This window comes from Argiope bruennichi, chromosome 4, assembly GCF_947563725.1.
Source record: "Argiope bruennichi chromosome 4, qqArgBrue1.1, whole genome shotgun sequence".
In the NCBI taxonomy this organism is placed as follows: Eukaryota; Metazoa; Arthropoda; class Arachnida; order Araneae; family Araneidae; genus Argiope; species Argiope bruennichi.
In genome coordinates, this window is record NC_079154.1 from 77051055 (window position 1) to 77067924 (window position 16870).

General features: G+C 29.8%; 2 protein-coding genes across 2 annotated transcripts in view; one reads left to right on the top strand and one right to left on the bottom strand.

Moving 5' to 3' along the window:
* Positions 1 to 16870, bottom strand: part of LOC129966876 (WAP four-disulfide core domain protein 1-like) — a 65217-nt gene that overhangs the window by 33350 nt on the left and 14997 nt on the right. The window lies entirely within an intron of this gene.
* The window catches only part of LOC129966874 (uncharacterized), a 47492-nt gene continuing 36822 nt past the window's right edge, over positions 6201 to 16870 (top strand). Inside the window, exon 1 of the mRNA XM_056081479.1 lies at positions 6201 to 6340. The gene's annotated coding sequence lies outside the window, so the exon portion shown is untranslated. The remainder of the gene's footprint in view (positions 6341 to 16870) is intronic.

Consider the following 16870-nt stretch of genomic DNA (forward strand, 5'->3'; position numbering starts at 1 on the left):
ATGTTATATTTTTAGATAATTAAATGCTATATATTCAATAATGATTCAGTATGCTGTTTTAAATTGGTCATACGTAGCCGAAATCAAAATATTGTCTATTTATTTAGTATGAAATGAATGCTTATTTATTCTTATTTATACATTGTTTTATTAGATAAAAATTGGTTAATTTACACAGATAATAAATAAAAGAAAATATTCATTATCTGTTTCATATTAATACTGCATAAATGTTTAATTGATTAACATACTAAAAAAGCATAACAATTATTGATTGCATGATGTAAACAGTTAGTTTTGCAAGACAAATCCAAATTATTTTTTCAATCTGGGTTAAACGGTTGAAACTGTTGTGGTTAAACTGGGGGCTTTAAAAGATTTTAACTTAACTAAAATAAATTATATTTGTTTTCTTGAAACTCAGGATTATCTAAATATAATGAACAGGTGGGATTAAATCGGAGAAAAGAGTTAAATGTACCAAATATAGGGATTATTCGAAATTATTCAGGTAGTTCTATCGTTTTATTCTAATGATAGCAAGAGCGGAAAATTAATCGAAAATAGTAAGATTCATAGTATTTAAGATAATTTTTTTTTTACTAAATATAAAGTTTAAATTTCCAGAAATATTTAATGTGAATTATTTATTAATGAGTTAAAAAATTGGGCAATCTTGAATAAAGAGAAAACGCCAAGATTAATTTGGTTAAATAGTTAGTATAAATTAAAATTAATTGTGCAATCTTCCAAAATATTGAATCCATCATTCAATAATTCGAAAAGAAAAAAAAAACTGAACGACTATATAAAAGATTTTTTCTAATTTTGTTTTGATACTCAGTACTCTTTATCAGAAATTTTGTAAGCATAAAATTCGAAAGAAATTCGTGTAATCAATATTTCTGAAAAGTAAAATTTAAATAAAATTCTAAAATTCAAATTATCAGAATTAAAAAGACTTAAAAGTTTATGTAATTGTTGCATAATCAGTAACTTAATAATAAATGAAAACTTATCAAATTTTAAAAAATAAAATCATTTAAAATTTAATATATTTTTATGAAAAATCATATCAATCCTATACCAGATGAATTTTTTGTAATAGTAATATCCCAAAAAAATAAGATATTTTTAAAAAGCATTTTTGAATTTTATTATTATTTGAATTATTATGTTTCCAAATCTAATCCTTTCAATAATTAAAAATTAAAAAAATATTTTTTTTCAAAATTTTTACTAATTAAAATATAAAGGTTAATTTAATTAAATTGAGATAAAAATAATTAAAAAGTGAGTTACTAATTTTAATTTAGGGGTGTGATCACAAACAAAACTTTCTCGCCTCTCCAAAAAAGGTTTTAGCTCTCTTTCCCCCATAAATTTGTGGACTAATGTCATGCAATGCATTGACGAACATTACTAATGAAATATAGATTTTTGGCATTAATCTAACATTTTTACTGCCTCTATCGTGCGAACATTTATATTGAATGCTTTTCTTGAAATGAAAATACGAATTGACGCGGAACTACAGTTGTAGTCACAAGATCATGTAAATTTCATTGATTTAAGTCATGGCGTTTAGATGTTTGCGGAAGTACCGATTAACAGATGGTTCCCTTTGACCACTTTGGTTCAAAATTTAGTAAGAATCTATATTTTAGCTTTTACCAAATATTACCTATCTAGTTCGTTGTGTTTTGAAGTAATCGATTTCATTTGTATTTGAAAGGCCAGACAGACAGACTTTTTTTTAATGAATTTCGTTCAAAATATCATTCATCTAGCTCAAAACGTTTTTGAGTTATCATATTCACGGACAGACAAACGGACGGATGAATATAATATCAAAAATGTGTTTTTCAAATTAGAAAGGTTTGAAATGTGGGAATTCTTCAATGTCTTGAATTCGAATTTTTTGGCAATAACCATAGTTTCTCTGTACAAAGTATAAGAGAAAATAAAATCTGACTGAGACAAAAAAAAGTTCTTAGTAATATAATTTGATTTCTTAAAAAAACTTTTTTATTTATTATTTCTTATTCCAAATCTTCTAAATAAAATAAATATGAAAGATACTTCCTTCTTTGATTGCTATAATATATTATTTTTGAAACTCTAGAAGTTTCTAACAATAAACTGAAAAGAATTCTTAACTATTACTCAGATTTCAAGTAAAAGAAAAGCTTTAAGAACTTCAAGGGCCGAAATACTTTATGAATCAAATTCTTCTCTTTCATAGAACCTTATTTAAATAAACCAAACGACATCACAGTAACATAAATACTACAACTTCCATCAACATAATATTACCAAGCACCACAAGAGACTCAGATAACCCTTTCTTTAAATAGGGTTTTTGTCATAAACTCTATCTGATTCAAAATAAAACTTATTAGCCTATTATCAGCCATCTTGCATATGTTGCTGTCATCAACAAATGTGGCACCAGAAAGAAACGATCAAAGAAGCGCTTTCATCAACACAATTTGTTCTTCTTCGCTATCTTCAACGAAAAAGAAAGAACTCTTGTTCGACGAGCGTGAGGAAACCGTTTAAGAATTTTTGAGGTTTTTAATAACCAACCTGACTGTCGCCTGCTTTTCTTTTTCCCGCGTCCTTTTTTTGGAACAGTTGATTGATGTGTTCGAGTTAAGTTTTATGACTTCTTCCGGCTCCTCTCGTTAAATTGTAGCTGTTTATGGCGGGATTTTTCCTGAATGAGTGTGCCTTTAAAGGTAACTGAATATCCAGTCATTGAGAGACTTAGAAATCCGAGTTGAAATTCTACAAAAATGTATAAAAATGTTTCTTGTAGAAATGAGAAATGATAAAATTAATTTTGTTTGAAAATGAGAGCGTAAGAAATATATTTGAATGATATTTCCATTGTTTAAGCCAAGTTTTAGCTTAAAATTCATGGGATTTAATTTACGGTTTAATTGATGTGTTGTTAACAGTCATTCTATAATATCTTCAATGTTCTTTCCAATAAGTGAAATACATGAGTGCTGTTAAAAATCATTAGGTTTAACTGATTTGTTGTTAACAATCATCATGTTTAATTGATGTGTTGTTAACAATCATTCTACATCTCCAATGTTTTTTCCAAAATTAGGTGAAATGTATGAGTGCTGCTTATACGATTCAGTAGGAATATAAGTAAAATGTATTGGATTTATATCAGTTTTGCAACTTGATTTCGCCAAATACCTGATGTGTGTAAAAACTTGGAGCACTTTAAAACTATCAGAAGTAAATGTTTTCTTGCTGGTGTGGTGTGGAAATTGTGTGAAATGCCTACCTCATCATCCAAACAAGATATAAATTTATGTAATAAGTTTTCAATTAAACTTAGTGCAACCTCATATCTAGATAATAAGCTTATTAATAGTTTCATATCATTTATTAGTCTTCTCTTAATCTGAAACCGAAAAATATCACTATTGTAATAATAATTATGATATCAGTAAGTCATATTAATCAAAAACAAAAGGAGTGCCCTTCCTGAAAATATAATTGCATATTCTCTAATAATATTGTAGCGGATTGTTATGAGCTAGGATAGAACCTGAGACCTTGTGGTTCGCAGTCGTGTAACAAGACCACAAGACAAAAGCAAATGCCCGTGTTTCGCATCTGTTGTCTGGCTTATAAGCTTTTCACCACAATATTAACAGTTTGACATTGATGAACATTAGTTATGAAACAGCCAAGTAGCTTTCGATGCTTGGCAGTAAACACACATTCACCAGATTAACGAAGGAGTATTTTGAGCATCTTTCTTTTCCTACTGACTGAAACCAAAATTGAACACAAAACTACAATTGTAGTCATAAAATTATATATCAATTTCATATTTATAAGTCGTTGCGTTTTAGTTATCGCATTTATATGTTTCTTAAAGAACAGATCGACAGACGGTCAACCCTTGACGGAGTTGGTTTCAATTTGATAAGTATTTACATTTTAGATATTAAATCTGAATGCTTAATTTTACCGAAATTTACCGAAACCCTTGTTCTTTTCGTTTTATGATTATCATGTTAACTTATATTCGGACACCGGACAGACAGACTTCATCCGAATGGATTTCGTACAATTTGCTCAAAATTTGATTTTGAAAAATCTACAGCTTCGGTATAAAGGTCATATATCAAATTTTATCCGGCTTTTACGAATTATCGGGTACCCAGATGGACACAATTTCAAAAATATGTTTTTCGTATTCAGGGTAGCCTGAAACGAGGTGATTCGTCAAAATATCAAGTTCGAGTATTTTGACTATTACAATACTTTCTCGCCGGCATCCTGACATAGGGGTAGCCCGTTTTTCCCTGTTATCTGGGCGTCCCGGTTCGGTCATGGTTGTTCTTCTTCTGTGTTCTATCTGTGAAGTGTGTAAATGCGCCCCCCCCCCCCGTAAAAAGAGTTGTGCAAGCGAATGTAACGCATGAAGTAGCTAAGTCGTACTCTTAGCCTTAGTTGGCACTTACACTTAGTTGGCAAAAACAAAAGACGCTCGCTCGGCTTAAATCGCTGACAAATAACTGTCAGCGGGCTTGTAAAGTGCTATAAGTCACAATGCAACACTTCCTCTTTGCATACTCTTTTGTCCAAATCCAAAAATATTTATCTATCTGTAACGCCTTTAAATATTTCATTCTTCAGTGCCATTTTTTATTGCTCAGTTATTCTTTATTTTTTTTTTTTTTTTAATATCCTAAGCATACTTGACTCTCAGTCCAAGAAACTTTCTTCAAGGTAGCCTATCTAAAAATTTCAAAAAAAAAAAAAAAAAAATTCAAAATATTTTATATTTGCATATTTATTACGTAAAAATAAATAAAATACGTTTTAAATCACATAAAAATAAATTGAACATTCTAATATAATTATCAATAAGGTGAAGGAGCTTGTTCATTTCTAGACATCTGCAATCATAATCACAATTATCTTCATTTTCCCCCTCGTTGACTTTCGCGCCATATTTTGTTATGACAGCAACTCCTGAAGTTAAATCAGAAGTGGCAAATGGAGTTAAAGTTCTCTGTGTTTTAGACTTTCAGGGTGAATACTCATTTGTGACTGCCAACCAAAACTCATTTCATTCCATGGCCATAAAGTTTGTTTTCAATTAAATGTGACAAAACAACTCAATCCGATGGTATTCTTTTACAACAATAAATCCAGATAAAGAAATGACTTGAACAGATCTTGAAACTACGAAAAATTATCGATATCCTCATCTTTAAAGATATATTTCTCTATCTAAGCGAAAGGCTATGATAAGTGTTTTGTAAAAACATCACAACCTTCAAAAATGAATTAAAATTGTATACAAATAAATATATTATAAAAATTGAATAATATCTCGAAGTGCTCCAATGGGAAACTATCCTGAAATGAAGTAGCGTGCATTTTGAAAGTCACTTCCATGACACATTCAACAACTTCCTAAAAATACTAGAGAATATCCAATATATTTTCATTAATCTGGTTCGTAATTGCATTAATTTTACCTAATTTTTACCACAACCATCAAAACCAGCTTTCCTTAATCATTTGTTAAACTAATTTTTCAACCACCCATTTTCTTTAATACATTATTTAAAAAACTTAATTTGTCAATTTCTTCATAGCATTTCATTTGCTATAAACAAATGGCAAACAAAGGTCGATCCAATTGCCAAGAGCTTGAAGAAACAACAAGATCTTTAGTACTTCCGAATAACATTAACCTATTGTCTACTAGAATAGTGCAGAGGGTATTGTTCTGCTAGACAGTAGAAAAGGTTAGAGATAGCGTAGTTATTTATTTATAGTTTAAACTAAAAATAAATAAATCTCTGAATAGTTAACCTACCTAGTTCTTGAAGCATGTCGTGTAAAATATATTCCTACCACACTAAATCTGACATTGTTTACAGACTCTTCTAAAATACATTTAAAATTATGAAATGCGAATCTGTCGCCTTCCTACAAAATAAATGTTTAAAACAACAGTACAAGAAATTTGGCAAAGTTGATTTCTGGCGATATTTAAAAATGTTATTGTGAACTTTTAAAACCAAGCATTCATATCAGTGCAAACCTTCTTCGTAAAACTGTGAGCACAAATACATCTGTGCACACATAAATACGTACAAGAAAGAAAGAAGATATAAACGAATAAAGTTGGATTACACTATTATAGCAACACTGTATTGTACAGCAATCATATCCAAGCTCCACTGCTGCAAATAGCTTGCCAGTCGACTTGTGTAGAAAAATAAAGGACGCCATAACGATAACATATTCATCAAAATCATCTATTTTTAAGTTGTAGTCTTTTCAAGTTAGTAAATAATATTTAAATCATTTTGATTCATTTTTTGGAGTTTGGGTTGATTTATTTTCTTGGGGGGGGGGACTGGTTTTCCAGTGATATTTCATTTTTAATTCGTTGCAAGCCGGAATTTTAACAAACTAAAAAATAAGCTGCATTTTCAAAAACTGATGAATAATTTTTTTCAATATATATTATCAAGTTTTGTGAAACGTACTCGTATTGCCCAAAAATTCTACGATAACGATGAATCTCACCAAACATCATATTTATTTTTTAAAAAAGAAGAATATATCGACGAAGAAGATAATAAGAAGAAGATATTGAAGAAGATATTGACATACTGGCATGGAGAAATGCATAAGAACTGGAAAAATGCAATATTAGCAATTATATACACAATTATATGCTATGTATTCACCGATTTATTAAACTTTCCTGTCTGGATATACCTATTTCCACCAGTTTTTTTCAAGAAGGCCAGTTTAATCCGAATTCGATATAAAACTCTAATTTAAAATATGAAAAAATTATTATAGTCGATATATAGGTAAATGACATATAACAGAATGTACAACAAATTGACCATCTCAGCTTATAAACAGATGCTGATTTCAATGTGTTATTTTAGATTAACCTTAGTGGCACTGCTTTTAGCTCCAAGTACGTTGTGTTATAATATATATTCATGAATAAAGCAACCCTAGTTAAGAAAAATTTAAAAGTAACAATTGCATGAATAAGTAAGAACAAAAAAGCATTAAAAATACCACAAAAAAAAGAAACCACTCTTAAAAATACAACTACACGCTTATTAGTGTTATTCGAATAGAAATTATTTCGAATTTTCAATAGATTTCTTGTCGGCATAAAACTAAAAATGTGACCATCTCAAAAGAAAAACAGGTTAATGTATTCTTATTGTTTTAAAACATCATTTGTGTAAGAGAGAACATCATGTACATCAATGCAGTTGCATTGTCAAAATACATTGCCTGTTCAGAAATCCGTCAAAGCATCTAAGTCACTTAACCCTTTCTAGGGCCGTGGGAAGTATGCTTCCCACCAAATTTATCAATCTTTGTATGAAATTATGTAGGTTGGCATAAGTTCTGACAAATTTTTTTAGTAAGTCAGAAACTTAGATGCTTTAGTTCTTTATCTCAGACAAAATGATGTGTTTTGATTAGTTACTTAATTATTAATTAACCAAATTAATTAATTAATCAAATTAAATTTATCTAATAAGCTAAATGAATCCCTTTTCTTATTCTAATTTCAAGCCTAAAAATATTTTAACATAATATGACTAGAAAAAAAATGGTCCTTTAAAGGGTTAATCAAATTTCTCCCAACAGGCTTTAAAAAAATATGATTCACCAAAATTCACCATCTCGTTATTCGCTGTTATTGATCACGAAATTTAACAACACTTCATTTTATCAACATTTAAATGCATCCCATTGGTGTGGGTAATATTTAATGAACAGCACGCCTTCAGCATAAATCACAGATTGCTGGGAATGTTTTCGCTAAGCAGCAGGTGTCTCAAATCTCCGGCACACAACAGCTGAATCATCAAAGGCTGTGCGTCTGGAAAAGACATCCATCCCATTAAAAACCTAAAACCCTTCCTCCCAAATCGTCTGTTCTCTCGCTGATCGTGCTTTCTGTGCAATCTTAGCTGTGGAAAGGAGGTTACTGGGATCGTTCTCGACATTTTTTTTTCTTTCCTATCCGCACATTTGACTGGGGAAAAAAATTAACTGCATCAACGCATTACACAGGCTTAGATGCAGTTTTCAGAAATGACATTTTAAATAGTATTCATTATAAATATATATGTATATATGCAAATATTTTTACGAAAGGTACTTTTTTGTAATTTCAACAAAAGGGTTGTATGAAAGTGTATATCCGTAATAAATTTTTGAGTCAAACCTGTCATAGAGATGACCGTCTACCAGTTTGCTCATTCTCACGCAACAAATTAGATAAATGAAATTTGGTATGTGATCTTGTTACTGAAATCGTAGTTCTGTGTTATTTTTTGGATTTATTCAGTTTAAGAATGCGCCCAAATTGCATAATCATTTTTTTTACTACATTACGAAACTCAGAACGCTTTTGTATGGTACTCCGAAAATAAAATTCTGAGCAATCGTGGCATTCACGATTTTCCCCAGGATGCGGAGTGTGTGTGTGGTTACATTTTTTATAATTAGAATGAGGAAAAAGTTTTGAAGGGACCATTTTCGCTAGTTATCTTCAGATTTGCCTGCATTCTGCAATGAAAAAATCGGTAGAAATGATTTAAAGGACACATCTTTGAGTCGAGAGTAACCGAATTTGGATAGTGGTTACTTCTTAACTAGTAGATTGTCACTAAAAACCTTTAATTAGGTGTGAAACTATATAAAGATAATATTTTTTCTTAAGGACTTCAGAGTATATTATCACATAAAATCCTTTTTACGCCGCATTAAAAAATAGCTTTTTAGTTATATGATTTTATTTATGTCCAATTTTTTCTTTAATTAATTTCAAGCTTAATAATTATTATTTTTTATTCTGTCGTAAACACAGTATAGATAAAGCATTGTAATCTTCAAAAAATTCGAACTAGAGATTCTGTCGAATCTCTACGTTTTAGAATTCTTTAAAATCGGAAAACACATGTTTGGAAAAATGTTAATCTGTCTTCTGTCTGTCTGTGGCAAAGATAAACCAAAAGCGCTTTCTAGTTAGACGAATGAAATTGGGTATATGGACTTTAGACAAAATTCCTAAATTTCTATCAAATTTAAACAAAATCCTTCACAGGAAGACTGTCTGTCTGGCTGTTTGTTTATAAATGAAATCGAATATTCCAAAACGCAAAGAGCTTTGCACATAAAATTTAGTACACAGGTTTAGTATATAAAATATAGATTCTTCTCAGATTTTAAACAAATCTGCCAAAAGATTGACCATCTGTCGATTGTACTTTGCATATACGTAAACGCATTAACTCATAAATGGAATAACTTAAACTAATGAAATTCGCTGTATTATCTTTTTTCTACAACTGTAAATATGTGTCAAAATTTGCCTTTATTCAGTTGACAAAAAGGCTTTCAAAATATATATTCACACAACAGATTTAGTAAACAAAAGATGCGTGCCAAAGATCTATATTTGTAACTATTGTTCGCTAATGGCTTGCAAGGCTTTGTAGCCTTACACAAGATCCATAAGGAGGTTAAGACCTTAATTAGAGAGTATGCGAGAAAGTTTCGGGAAGACTTTCCCCGCTGATTTATTGTTGTAATGATAACCAAATAAGAATTAGCCTTTTCCAGTCGGGTGCTTTCGTCAATGATAACGTTATAATAAAAAAAAATGCTTCTTTAGGACATATGCCATGAAGTAATATTTTTCACATTCGTTTTAATTAACAAGATGATGTTTTAATCTGAGTACTTGGAAAACAAAGTTTCTCTCGGCATTTTTTTTTTATTTTGTAAAATCGTAAATAAAATCCTATTCTATGGCTCGTTTAAAGTTATAAGCGAAATCTAATTGAATTGCAAACGGTGACCGAATATGAGTAAAATATATGGGAATCCGAAGCCTTAACCGCTACACCACCTCTGATACGCTTATGTAGCTCATGAATAGCCACATGTCAATATTTAGATATAAAAAAACATTGTGCATGTAAAATCGCGTTTTTTTTTCAGGAAAGATGCTAATAAAAATAAACTTAAAAAGCAAAACCTTATCTAAATATAAAATTTGATCCAAATAGTTAGAGCTGTTTCCGAGATACACGAAATAAATTTAAATATATATATAAGAATTGCTAGCTGAAAGTTATAAGATTAAGTATTACGCACAATATATAATGGCTGATGCAATCATTCAAAATGATTCAAGTCTAAAACATCTATCATACCATCATGTTCCAGGTTTGAAGTTGTATCTTCTTTACTTTTTTTCTCCACGAGAACATTAACTTCAAAAAGCATGCTTTTATAGCTGCAAAACTCTACTTGTATAGCCGCAGAAAGCGTACTTGTATATAACTTTGAATTTAAATTCTGTGCTAATTTACTTTAGAATATGTTTTTAAATGGGTCAATACAACTAAAAATGTGATGATGAAAGTGAAATGTAAGTTAACTTTTACATTCTATTAGTTTTATCATGCATTTATATAATGGAAGAAAATAATATGTTTCTCTAGATTTATTTTAGTTTTAATGCATATATATTCCAAAAAAATATTTTGCCAAATATTTAAATTTTTCTAGTGTCAGTATATTTCATAAAATTTAAAAAAAAATTATTATTAACATTAAAATATCTAGAAAATTTATTGATGGAACTCGCAATGATATCTTTTATTAGAAATTCGTATTTGAATTTTTAGAAAATGCGATGTCGTAGACTTTACCCTCCTAATTAAGTGTTAAATCCTTTATAAATTCATTTAAGAAAGTCGTACCAGTAATAAATATTGTTATCTATTTTTTCTTCTAAATTGTTTATTGTTAAATTAAACCAATTAATCGTTTATTAATTCATTGAAAAGCCATTTACACGACTGGCAAAAACATTCACACATAGCAAAAAATTAAATATAAAACGATGAAATATTGAATAATGAAATAAATTTTGAGTTTCTCTTAATACGAGAAAAAAAAACTAACTATCAATATAAATCTGATAAGAAAGAATAGACATTTGTCTCTGCTAGCCAGTGCCTATGAGTTGTGGATGACAATTTAAAATGGTTTTTAAATCTTTTATTTTGAAAAAGAAAGTAACACTTCGTTTTTTCCCTTACTGATATTGTTTTTGTTTTTTGTTTTTTTTACATAACTCCATTTTAGAGCTCACATTACTAAATATATATAATAATTACAATAATGACTACACTAGTAGTTAGTTTTGATAACGAAAATCTTTTTTCAAAATAATTCCTCTACTTTTAATTCCCAGATATCTCACAATTTTAACTGGAGATATTAAATATGCAAAACAATACTTGTAAATTTTTCATCGGAATTAGATTCAAAAATATGAAAGTTTTGCTTATAGCTCCACATTTCGTATTAATAATGCAGACGCCAGAAAAACGTTAGGAAAAAATCAATATCTTAAATTAAATTCAATAGTTGCTGTCAAAGATAATAATAAATATTAACGTGTGAAGTAAAAAAAAAAAGCCTTCATTTTTTGTAAATTTTGAAGAAAGAGTAATCGTATGCTTAACGCTTTGCTTGATATAAGATCAAATGCATTAAATTGCATAATGGTAGTTAACGCACCTTTCTATTGCACATTCAATATATCACTAAACATTTCCATTTCAATGATAAAAGCATTCCATTATTTATGATAAACACAAAGCTACGAGACAATTTGTTATTACAGAAAAGGCGCCATTCCAAAGCTTCTGCAGTTTCCAAGAAACCGTTTAAATTCGCCAACATATTATTTGCCTCGAAAATGTTCACTTTAATTCGGTCTGGTATCTCTGGGTTGTCGACCCATATCACTTTTTACTGTCTCCTCCTCTATTTACTCGGTTCGGTCTTATTTTTTTTTTTTTTTCCTCTCCTTTCTTTTTTCTCCTTTGCTTGCATTCTGGAACTATTTCATGAAGTGTCACGTGAGCCGAGAGTGAAACGTGGAGGGTGTAAAAAGGGGGTTCGCGTCAAACAGGCCTGCTTTCAGATTCTGAAAACGATTATGACAGATGCTATAAAAAGAAGTAGGGGCATAATCTATGAGAGAATGTGCCAAGAAATTACTCATCTTCAAGTCACGAGCTGCTTAAAGATGGCATTGTTTCATCTCTTTTGTGAGGCAGAAACACGTGACAGGACAATAGGTTTCATAAGATCCTTACTAAAAAAAGAGTAACCCCCCCCAAAAAAAAATTAAGGAGATTCGAACTCTATTCCACAACATGGTATCACGATAATATTATAGACTTGATTCGTCTATGGTTGCTTTATTTTAAAAATTTAATTACATATCAATGATAACATGCGCACTTAAAATGTGTTTTATATTGTCACTGTTCTTATGATTACACATAAATGCATTAAATAAAACATTGATATGTGTTATAATTAAATATAATTAAAAATATCTTGAAATGTATTAAAATTAAAGAAAAAAATCAATATTACTGAAAATTTTGTTTTGTATTACTTATTTATTTACTTATTTTAAAGTGGCCTGAAGATGGTTTTGTACAATAAGATATTTCGAAATTATTGAGATCAAAAACGTTAAAATATTGGTTAATTTTTCGTTAAATATTTAATTAAAAGTTTGAAAAAAATCCTTTTTTAATTAATAGCTATTATTCAAGAAATAACTAGTGGTAGATTTGATAACGCTTGGCTCAACAATCTGTCTTATAAAGCATTTAAATTTTTGGATATTGCAATTGCGGAATTTTTAAGTCATGTGCCAGCTCATTAATATTTATCTTGTTAAAAAAGGGTTATATCATATAAAATTCTGTTATTTTTATTTTTCAATAGCTTTGAGATTGAAAAACTATTTAAACTGGAAGCATTAGAAAATGAAATAAATGCTAAAATATTGAATTTAACTGATTTAAATATTATTTGGAAATTGGAAATTTTATAAATATACTGACAAAAAATATAGATATAGTAACAACTATCAAGCATTCAGAGACATAATAATAGTAATTAATTACTTATTTCCCCCTCTTAGTGCCATATTTAACTTTTAAATATGTACTTTTTTATTTCGTTGTGGCAATCTCCTTCAACTCAAATATTACACATAGGTATGCGAGTCATCGCTTTTAATTTCTGTCAATACTCCATTGCAGTTATTAGATGTCAAACTATTTATCTACAACCTTTCACTACAATCCAAAAAAAATTTTGAAATATTCCAAACATAGCATTAAAAATACTATTCTCATCAATAAAATATATTGTAAAGAAATTAATATTTATCCACGGAAATTATCTTTATATTAATTTAGATGAAGCGACTTATGAGAAAACAGGCGTCATATTATGCTTAACATAGTTATAAATACGTTAATTAAAGAATTTAATTTAAATGTGTTGTGAATTTTACAAACTCAAAAATATCTGAAATATATCTTCAGTCCTTTATTATAAGCAATTAAATAATTCAAATAGAAAAGAAAAGAAAGAAAGAAAGAAACTCTGAAACAATTTTTTTTGACGATTCCATAATCAAGAAACCAACTATCTTATTAATCTATTTAGAGTCAATTCACTAAATACATCAATCAGTACACTTAAAATGTATTTCCATAACTTAGTTTTGGATTTCATAACAAATCTTAAATAGAACCAGCTGAAATTATGTCTGCGAAGTTTTCTCGCATATCTCTAATAATTGCATTTGTCAACGCGGGCCAATAGTTCAAATTTTAAAATTCGCGAAGGACTTTTAAAGCATATTTAAGAACTTTTTATTTTCCTGTATAGTAGAGAAAGTATAGTAATCTTTAAAAATTCGAAATGGAGATTATAACAAATCTTCACATTTTAGATCTCTTTGAGTTCGAAAAACACATTTTTGAAAAATGCCCATCTGTCTGTCTGGGACAAAAAAGAGCTCAAAAACACTTTGAGTTTGACGGATGAAATTTGGTATACAAACTTTAAACCACATTTATAAATAAATTTCTATCAAATTTTGAGCAAAATCCGTTTAGAGAAAGTCTGTATATCCAGCTGCTCGAATGTCAGTTAACACTATAATTACAAAAACAGAGAGAGCTAGATAGATAAGATTCGGTTCGCAGATTTAACATTTATAGCTTAAATAACAACTGTCATATTTTAATCCATATCCAACAAGGGGCTGAGCGTCTGTCAATTTGTACTTTCAGAAGCATGTAATCGCGATACCTGAACAAACAAAGTGACTGAAATACATCCAATTAGATATGGAATTTTGTGACTACAAAAACAGTTTTGTATTGAATATTTGTTTCAAACGATTGAGAAAAACGCGTCTGAAACAAAAATTTGATTTTCAGATACTATTAACAGCATACCATGGATTAATCGCCAAAAATATCGCCAATGATCATGCGATACAGTAAAATTCAGTGTTAATATTTCGTAACTATTGTACGCCAAAGTCATGCAAGACGTTCTCTGGCACAAGTTTATTACAAATATACGGGAAAGTTTTAGAGGGACCACTCCCACCACTAGGGGTTTTTTAATTCATAGTATATTTTAAACTGATTTTACCTCTGTACTCATAGCATTTTAGCTGATCGATTTTTCAGTCAGCATAAAATTACCTAATCCGGCCTAATTCGCTTTAATTTCAATAGCAACTTTGAAAATCATGTGGTAATTACTTTTTAGTAATTAAGTCATCCTACGCAGAACCTTCAGTAAACGATTTCAAATATGCACGTAAGTAATAAATTTCCATTTAAAATTGTTGGGTAACAAAGTGAGAAAGCCCACACCCAGCGCTTTATCACCGCCCACCTACTTCTTTGCTTATCAACTGTCCAGGAAGCTCATGGTGCGACTGAATGCATTATCCTCTTCTCGCCGAGTTATTTATCATTCTGTATTTTCTCAAGTGGTATTGTCTGATGGCAATCAGTTCACAGACGGATGCAATTCCGGTTTGTTCTGTATAAATTTTAGATGATGTAGCAAATTCAACTGGGACAGTAGATACATTAAATGCGAAATAAATTCGTGGAAGAATGGCCAAACAAATGCATTTTAAAAGAAATCAAAGGGATTTATTTCTCCGAAACTTTTTTGCATAATCTAATAAAGATGAATTTGTATTTTAAACGCGTTTTTTTCCTAATTGATCGAAACCAAAATTTGACACAGTATTATTTTGTAGTCACATACCAAATTTGATATATTTAAGTCACTGCTTTTTTGAACTATCGCGTGCATGCAGAGTAAAGAACAATAGACGTTCAATCCTTTGATGGGCTTAGTCCCAATTTTGCTATGAACTACATTTTAGATGCTAAATCTATGTACCGAATTTGATCCATCTTGCTTTTTCTGCTCGATAGTTATCGTGTTATTTTGTATTCTATCAGCCGAACAGACAGATAACCTCTGAAAGGAATTTACTTAAATTTTGACAGAAATCTACAAATTTGGTCTTAAAACCAAATATACATTTCATCAGTCTAGCAACTACAATTGTAGTTTCATGTCAAATATTTGCTTAAATCGTTTAAAAAACAAGCGTCCAAAGTACATATTCGATTTTCTGGTACTTGTGTATTAATCGCATAGTAGCGAGTAACTGCTAAAAGGAAATAAAAAAAGACACAATAAATCGCATATTAGAATCATAACAAAGATCGATATTCCATAGTTTTTGTTCGCCAACGCCATTAAATCGATACGCAAGAATCGGTGTCGTCTTGTCGACACTCGTCGACAACTCAAGTGTCGTCCTTGTCATCTGACCATGGTTCAGATTATATAGAAATTAAATTATGAGGCCCGTCCCGAAATAGCCCTGGCGTTGCTTTACAACGGGACGTTAATAAACTAAACAAGCTAAGTCAATTTAACAGATAGTTATTCACTCAGAAGGGCTTTTCGAATCATTAATTAGACTTTTATCGATTTCTTTTCTTTGTTTTAGCAACAGTACTTTTCATTACTTTAATAACTCATTACTTCATTACTTTAATAATATTTAGCGAGTAAATATTATTAAAGTATTATGTACGTGTTTCAACCGTATTAAATACATTTTTGGATACTGGCTATCATTGCAATACTTAACTTAAGAATACATTTTTAAAAATAATTAAAAGACGAATCAATCCTAAAACATTATTATGACACCAAGTTTTCAACAAGAGACAAAACTTTCATCGCATTTTTACACTTTACTATTGAGTTTTCAACTTTCATTTCGCATAGTAGTCGGACGTCAATGTATAATTCTCCAATCAATCACAGGATCTTTCAGTAACTTAAAAAAACAACATTCAACATTTAATTATGTTGCTAACAAAAATAAAGTGATGTTAGCTGAGTCGTCTACTGACATGCAAAACTGGATTGACTTGCCTATTTTGCAAAACGAACAAAACTCTTTAAGTTATCGACCTGCTTTTATTTTCACCTTGACCAAGGCTGACTTTTTGTTTTCTTTTTTTTAACAGCTGTATTAAATTGCATGGCCCGTTGCCGCTGTTTATATGATAGCGGTCGTGTCTGCAATGTTATTGGGGGTTGCAACCGAGTCTGTCTCGGCGCCATTTTGCGAGTTATTTTATTTTTTAATGAGATTTTATCTATTTTTGGATGCTTTTTAGATGAAGATTGTTGAGGGAAATTTGTAGTACTTTTCTGTAGAGATTCTTTTTTTTTTTACTTTCCCGTATACGAAATATAGAGAATATATTACAATCGACAAAAAATTCGAGAACGAGATTTTGAAAAACCTTCATGTTTTAGACCCCCTGATTTTCAAAATCATATTTTTGGCCTTATATCTGTC